The sequence below is a fragment of the Xiphias gladius genome, unplaced genomic scaffold (genome assembly GCF_016859285.1).
Source record: "Xiphias gladius isolate SHS-SW01 ecotype Sanya breed wild unplaced genomic scaffold, ASM1685928v1 HiC_scaffold_1323, whole genome shotgun sequence".
NCBI classification, from domain to species: domain Eukaryota; kingdom Metazoa; phylum Chordata; class Actinopteri; order Istiophoriformes; family Xiphiidae; genus Xiphias; species Xiphias gladius.
The window spans coordinates 54,743-62,699 of NW_024401638.1; the positions used below are offsets into that span (position 1 = coordinate 54,743).

Here is a 7,957-nt window from a genome sequence, read left to right on the forward strand (position 1 = left end):
AATGCCCTTCAGAGCATCCAAGGCCATCAGCAACTGCAGAGACAAAGGACACAATGTAGACGGTTAAAGTTACCATTGACCAGGGTGCAGGCTTAAACAGATCAAGAAGAAATACAGTTATGTTACTTCAGTATGTAACTTCTTTCCCAGCTGGCTGAGTATCTTGTCACATTTGTTGATAGATTGATCAAAGCCACAGTCTTTACCTGGTGGGTTATTGGCCGTATCTCATGGAGAGAGAGTGGCGTCCCTTGCTGTTCGCTGAGCAGTTGTAAAAGACTCCTGTCCAGCATTTCAAACACTAGACAGGTATGTCCTTTGTGTTGAAACTGCTCAAAGAAATGAACCACATTCTTCATGGCTGGGTCAAGCACGCCACTGCTTCAAGCATTTTGATCTGTGGGGAAAATAGGAAAATGACATAGGTACTTAGCATTCTAGATGAAGTTCATTTAATAAGCAAAACATAAGCAAGAAAACATGAAAACCTAATTATCAAAACGCATTAAATAAATTACCTCTTTTAGCGGTCTTTTCGGTTTTCAGGATCTTGAGGGCCACGTCCTGTGCTGTGATTAAATTCACAGCTTTAGCAACTTTGCCAAAGCACCCTTCGCCGCTGAATTCTTTAATGAGGTAGCGACTTGTGCTGCTGCACAGTGTGTCGCTTATTTGCACCTCAGAGCTCTCTGATTTCTTCTTCTCATCTGTTACCGCGGACAGAGAAGCAGTACATGAGGGAGAGGAGGAGAACATGCGAAGGTTACAACATGGAGTCGGCAGGGGTCATTCAGTCAACAGAACATGCACAAATGTAGCTGAAGCATTCAGTATAGTCATGTAAATAACATTTGGTTGTCATTCTACGACCAATTGAAGAAGAATATTACGTCCGATATACTGAAAATGGCCAATGACTTCTTCAGTGATATTCCCAAAGAATGAGAAGAGCAACATATACCGAATGAGAAAGAACGTGATCAAATGCTACACTGATCTTCAGCATTCAGATCATTTTCTCAAGAAGAAGTTACTCTGCCGTGTAAAAATGCTCATTTAAGTTTGAAGTCTTGAATTGAAAATGTTACGTACTAGGTAGGTATTATCGGAAACATTTACTTAAAGTATAAAAAGTTAGAAATGTTTCAAACTCTTAACCTGCAAAGTGACCTCTAGCTTCAGAATGAAAATTAGATACTTATAGTACAAGCATCCTAAGCACTGTGCTTGAGTAAATGTATTTAGTTACTTCTCATCACTGTGTGTGTGTGTGTGTGTGTGTGTGTGTGTTGAGTCTTACTTACCAGTTTTATCTGCTGTCAAACAGCTGGCTGAATCAGAACGTGAAGACATTTTGCTGCAACAAATGTTTTTCCAGATGTGCTACTTCTTCAGTGTAACTTCTTCAACTAACTCTGGTCTGTGTTCTCACCTGAAGGTAAACAGACCAGCTCTTGATGACACCACAATAGAACAAGATTCTATTCTATTAGAGGAAGATTCCATTCTAATCCTTTATCTGAAGAATGAAGGACAATCACTTGGTTTACAGACAAATTGTTCATTTCTGATTTATGCAGTTGATCACTTTCTATCCAATGTGTATTTCAAGTATAAGCATTCTAATTATAAGTCTTTTAAAGCTATGGCTGTCGCCACGTTTAATGGTCTGTTTTAGCCATAGTTACCTTTGTTTACCTGTTTATAGCAGAATGCAGTAGTTCTCTCTCTCTCACACACACACACACACACACACACACACACACACAGAGCATATGTACAGTAGGTCAGTCATTTCTTTTGTTCAGACTTTACACCTTTTGCTCCAGAGAATTCTGGCTTCATAAATTCAGCTCACATGCTGTCATGAAGAAAGGCAAGAGAGGCTTCCACCCCCAGATAAGGAGCTGTCACCAAGCAAAGAATTGCTGAACACTGTTGTGGATGATCAATCAAACTGCTTTACAATTGTGCAATTTAAGGTTTTGACGTTAAATAGTCCTCATAATTACACTGTGCATGAGTTTATGGAATACTGTTGGTGAACTACTGAATTGTGAAATATTTTATGCATAACATTTGAAATTCACTGCTTTTCAATTTTAAAGTCAGATATTTTGAACTGCAGTTGAATGTAATCAATCTTTTGTAAAGATTTCAAGATGTTTATATAGTATAATAATAAAAAGAATTGCCGTATTCGTAGTCATAATGTGTGCGTGCGTGTGCTTTTTTAGTGTATGTGTGTGTGTGTGTGTGTGTGTGTTGAGACAACACAAAAAGGGACAGGGTTCATTCGTTCATCAGAGTTAAGCCATTCCCATAGAAATGCATGGAAACTCATGGTCATCGAGCTACATTTTTCATCTTTTTTCCCCAAAAGTGTATTGGAAAACTTTTTTTATAATTAATTCTCACTTCAGTCTATCTGGTCATTAAGTGTGTGTGTGTGTGTGTGTGTATTGAGCGTACGGGAGCAAGAGAGCTTCAACCCCTCAGCTCGTCCTGGTGCCAGCAGCCAGATTGTATTAATGGCATAAATGAATCGAGCCCAGGAACCTTCGAGGGCGTGTTAGTGGCAGCAATGTTTCCAGAGGGAAGAATATTCCCTGAACCCCGGGTGACTTTGGAATAAATAACACAAGAGCCCTTTGTTTTCAATCATCAGCAATACAGTAGAGCCACCTGCATTACAATGTTTCTAGCTACTGGCTGACGTTAATTGGCTGTCAAAATACGGTGTTGACTGTTGGACCTGGTTGTCACAAAGCAGTGTTTAATGTAATGTGCCATGCTGGAGGAAACTGAGTCAACTCAGATTTACATGAAGTGCAGGTTCAGTATCGACCTGCAGGACTACATTTTTCAAATGAGATATCATTGACCGGTAACTAAAAGTAAGAATTTACAGTTCTGGAAACTGGTTTGAACTGACTGGTTTGTCTGTTCAGTATGAAGCTACAGCTAGCAGCAGGTTAGCTTATTTGAGCTAACTTAGGGATGACAAGACTCTTGCAGGGCAAACCAGTGGAGACTCCAGGATGCCACCACTTCCTGTCGGGAAATAGGTCCAGCTGTAATCCTCCATAAATCCACAAATTCAGGTTTTAACACTTTGGATTTTGAATAATTTAAACCAAAACAGATATAATGTCTTAATTAGTGAGCTTTAGTGGTGCTGGTAGGTGATTTTTTTACCTTTGGAAAGAACCAGGGTAGCTGTTTCCACCTGTTTACACTAAGCTAGGCTAACCAGCTGCTGGTTCCAGCTTCATTTTGAACAGATGTGAGAGTCTCTAAGCAAGAAGGGCAATAAGCGTTTTTCCCAAAATATCAAAATATTCCTTTAAACATTTGAAAGTCTGTGTAACTAGGGCACCAAAATGAAAGCTGAGCTAAAGCTTGTAGTCATAACTGCTACCTGCATCAATTTATGAAGTCTGGACATAAATATTATTTTAGACCACAGTTTTACAAAGGGCTATGTGTTAGACTATTTTTGAGGAGGTGGTGCATTTATGCTCAGATAAGCCAGTCATCTGCTGGCTGTAACTTCATATTTAGCATACAGACATGAGATTGGTATTAATCTTCTCATCTCACTCTCAACGAGAACGTGAACAAGCTGATTTTCCCAGAAAGTTGAGCTCCTCCTTTAAAATACAACAAAGTAGCTGACCTGAGTTTTAACTGCTGTCAGGGTGTTGGGTGCACATGTAAATGTCTTTATTTTTATTCAGACTAAATGTCTCGCAAAACAATCTGCATGGTGCGGCTTGTGGTGTTAAAATGGTGGTTATCTGTAAACTGTCAGTCTGGTTGTTATATGGCTGCCCAGCACCTCTCTCACCAGTTGTTCTTCTAACTTGCACCACTTGTGGCTTTGCATTGAAACTCTAGTCTGAAATGTTGATTGTTTTAACCAAAAAAGTATTTTGTAAGAACAAACTGGCCAACAGCTGCATTGCTACGACAAATGGGGGCTTACTATCGGGAATTATCTCGGGGGATAGGTTGACCACTGACAGATTAGGTTAAACTTTCCTCTAAAGTAGTAGTAGTAGTGTGTGCTTATGTTTAGAGCTGACAGACTTGTGCCCAATTGTGAATGATTTTACTATGATTGGTCATAATCTCTCTCTCTGTTGAGAGGAAAAGAGATATAATCCAGTTGTTTCTTGGCAGAATCACAAGTCCATATTATGTCCCAAAAATATATTTTTATTGCGGGATAGGCAAAAAAAAATTCAGCCTTTTTGTAATCTAATTTTTTTAACAGTTCACAGCTCTCTTCATGAGTGAAATAAACACCACAATTAGTTTGAATATATTGAGTCATTCATGCTGAAATTAGCATGATTTCAAGGTGTTTAATGACCTTATAGATAAATAACTAAGTATTATGTATTTAGGTAGGAATGGCTGTCCATAACAAAATCCACTGTCCTTCAAATGTTTCCTTGCTGAACCAATTAAGATGTCTATTGATTCCAAAATAAATGCTTTTTGTACTTTGCAGCCTCAGATTTGTTGGATTTCTGAACTGCCTTCACTGTCACAGCTGCCTCAGTGATTTGACACCTGGATATAATCAGTGGTAGCAGGTGTTTTAAGATACTGAAGTCAGGGTAATTCAATGCAATTCAATTCAAATCAATTTTGTTTATATAGCGCCAAATCATAACAGAGGTTATCTCAGGGCACTTTTCATATAGAGCAGGTCTAGACCGTACTCTTTATAGTTATAATTACAGAGACCCGACATTGCCCCATGAGCAAGCAATTGGCGACAGCAGCCAGTAAAAACTCCCTTTTAACAGGTAGAAACCTTGAACAGAACTACTGTACTAATACAATAATGTAAAAAGAATCCAGTTCAAAAGTCTTGTATTCAACGTCCTTCAAAGTAGTCACAAAAATATACTTAAGTTAAAAATGTAACAGTATATGTCATCCAAATCGTCACGGGATAAATTGGTAAAATTTATCCCGCATTAAATAAATTACCTCTCTTTTAGCGGTTTCTTCGGTTTTCAAGATCTTGAGGGCCACGTCCTGTGCTGTGATTAAATTCACACCTTTAGCAACTTTGCCAAAGCACCCTTCGCCGCTGAATTCGAGAAAATTCAGAGAACCTACCCGAGAGAAAATCTAATTTGTCTACCAATTAAGGCATGATAAATGTGTGTTGTCGAAAATGTTGATTTTGCCATGTAGCAAAATGTCGACAGTTTCCACAGCAAATTCTGTGTCTCCACCTCTTAAGGAAAATTCATTAATTAAAATCAAATCAATGGGGCTTCTCCTCAACATACTAAATATAATTTTTAGTCATTAATGAGTTAGAGGAATAGTTGGACATTTTGGAAAATATACAATTTACTATATCTTGACAGGAAGTCACTGTGTCTAGCGAAGAAACAGTCCAGCACATAGTCACCAACCACAGCCTGACATTTGTGTATGGACTAAAACAAAAGTGACATAAACATGTAAAACAGTGATGACATGTAAATTAGTCGGCTTTAGAGGTGCTGGTAGGCTGATTTTGTTACCTTTGAAAGAGACAGGCTAACAGTCCCTCCCCAATTTCCAGTCTAAGCTAAGCTAAGCTAATTTGGCTGCTGACCAGAAAGATATCGCAGAGATCATCAAACTATGTATGATCTTAAATATTATAAAAGTAATGTGTTGGAAAACATCACGTTAAACTTTTGTAGAGTTGAGGCTGTGATGGCTTGTCAAAGGATGCAAAGTATCACCCTACAGTTTATAATTATACATTTATTTAAAACATAATTTAGTCATTGGTCAAATAAAAGTACATAACAGGTATCATTTGTCATTCATACTGGCATCCATTTGTCACAAAAGCCACGAGTTAAAACCCGTCCTAGTCTCATAATTCAAAGACAGGGAAGTCTGTGGTACAACTGACTTCCAAAAGTACGAGGAACCTCTCAGGTTTGAGCAACAGGGTCGGTCCTATGTTGCCAACCACTCCCTCCTCGATGGACGGTCCGAACATTTCAGTGTGTCCGATGTTCCTGGCCGCATCCAGGGATCTGTGGCGACAGTTTCTACGGAGCTCGGATGGTTAAGATTGTGGAGAGAAAATTGAGGAGGGAAGGAGTCGTCATCAGACCGATCCCCTGGTCCTGAAGAACAGGAGCAAGGAGTCAGAGTCAAACACTAATAGTATTACATCTTAAAACCAAGCCTTTCATTAGAGCATCACCCTGCATGGACTACTGCAGAACTCAGTGTTTGGTATGTACATAAATATTTGTTGCGTAAAATGGTGACCAATTCTTTATCCAACTAGAATAAACCGTTTCCATGGTTATTTGAATACTGGCTGAATATAATGACTTTTGGGCTTTTGAAACCCATTAAAGCTCTAATGTAGACATTTAATCAGACATCTATGAAAAATACTCCTGATATTTCTTTTAATACAACAAAACTGAAACATCTTGCATTCAGAAAGTACTCATACCCCTTCACTATCTTCACATTTTATCAATCTCCACTCAATACCCCATAATGACAAAGTGAAAACAGAATTTTTGAAATGTCTGCAAATTTATTAAAAAAGTCAAAATGGAAAAATAAACACTGAAATAAGTACTCAGACCCTTTGCTATGCCACTTGAAATTTAGCTCAGTTGCCTCCCATTTCTCTTGATCATGTTTCTACACCTTGATTGGAGTCCACCTGTGGTAAAGTCAATTGACTGGACGTGATTTGGAAAGAACCACGCCTGTCTATATAAGGCCTCACAGCTGACAACGTACATCAGAGCAAACCAAACCATGCGGATGAAGAAACTGTCTGCAGAGCTCCGAGACAGGATTGTTTTGAGGCACAGCTGAATGGCTACCCAAATAAATAAATAAATAAATAAATAAAATAATAATAATAATAATAATAATAATAATAATAATAATAATAATTCTGCTGCATCGAAAAGGTTACCAAGAGCAGAGTGGCCTCCATAATTCTTCAATAAAAGACGTTTGGAACAACCAGGACTCTTCCTGTCACTATGGGGTACTGAGTGTAGATTGATGAGGGACGATTTTAGCATAAGGATGCAACATATAACAAAATGTGAAGGAAGTGAAAGAGTCTGAATACTTTAGGAATGCACTATATGTATACAAAACATAAGGACCAACAGAAATTAGTCTTTCAAGTCGCACCGGCAGTGTATCCACGACGACTGAGAGCCATCAGACGACCTGTCCTGTACCGGCTCGTTCCTTCACCTCCTTGCTCCTGCTGCAGCCTGTTACCTGTGTGAGTGGAGTAGTCATCTTGGCCAGTGGACTGGCTGGAAGCAGCTCGTTCCTGAACCAACCACCGGACATAACAATAAGACTTCATGATTTAAAAATAATAATAATAATAATAATAATAATAATAATAATAATAAAGGTTGTAGCTCACTTAACTGTAGCTTTAGAGCTCACAGGATACACCATAACACATAAGTAACCTGCCAGGTGTGTATTGGTGGGTAAAAAAAAAAAAGAAAAAGTGTACCAGAGGGTGCTGTGACTGTTTGGCCAGCCTCCTCCTCTCCCTGGCCGACAGCTGGGGGGTCTTCTCAAACTCTGGGGTGCGGGGGACTGGAAAGGCATCACCTAGGGGGTCTCAACAAACATACACACACCCACAAAAAAGCAAACTTAGTCCCAGGCATCTTTACATAAACTTTGGGGATGTATTACACTATAGTTAGTTTCAAAGTATGGTTCCATTCCTTTATAGTTATATCATCCTGGTGATACTAGATCCTTAAATAACTATCGACAAGTTCAATTATTTGTCCTTCATTGAGCAACACATGTTATAGATGTAAATTTGTTTTATGGTACATTTAGTAGTAAGTAGGTTAAGTAAGTAGTAAGTAAGTTCTTCAAGATAAACAAGCATGATTTGAGCTTTACC

The 7,957-nt window shown here is 38.7% G+C and overlaps 1 long non-coding RNA gene across 1 annotated transcript; it reads right to left on the reverse strand.

Annotated features, from left to right (window-relative positions):
- Window positions 1-377: 377 nt before the first annotated feature.
- LOC120787262 lies at window positions 378-7,262 on the reverse strand. Its single transcript, XR_005706892.1, has 3 exons — window positions 7,207-7,262; window positions 5,008-6,158; window positions 378-397 (listed from the first exon to the last, which is right to left on the reverse strand). It is a non-coding gene; the product is annotated as an uncharacterized LOC120787262 (long non-coding RNA).
- Between the last annotated feature and the right edge of the window lie 695 nt (window positions 7,263-7,957).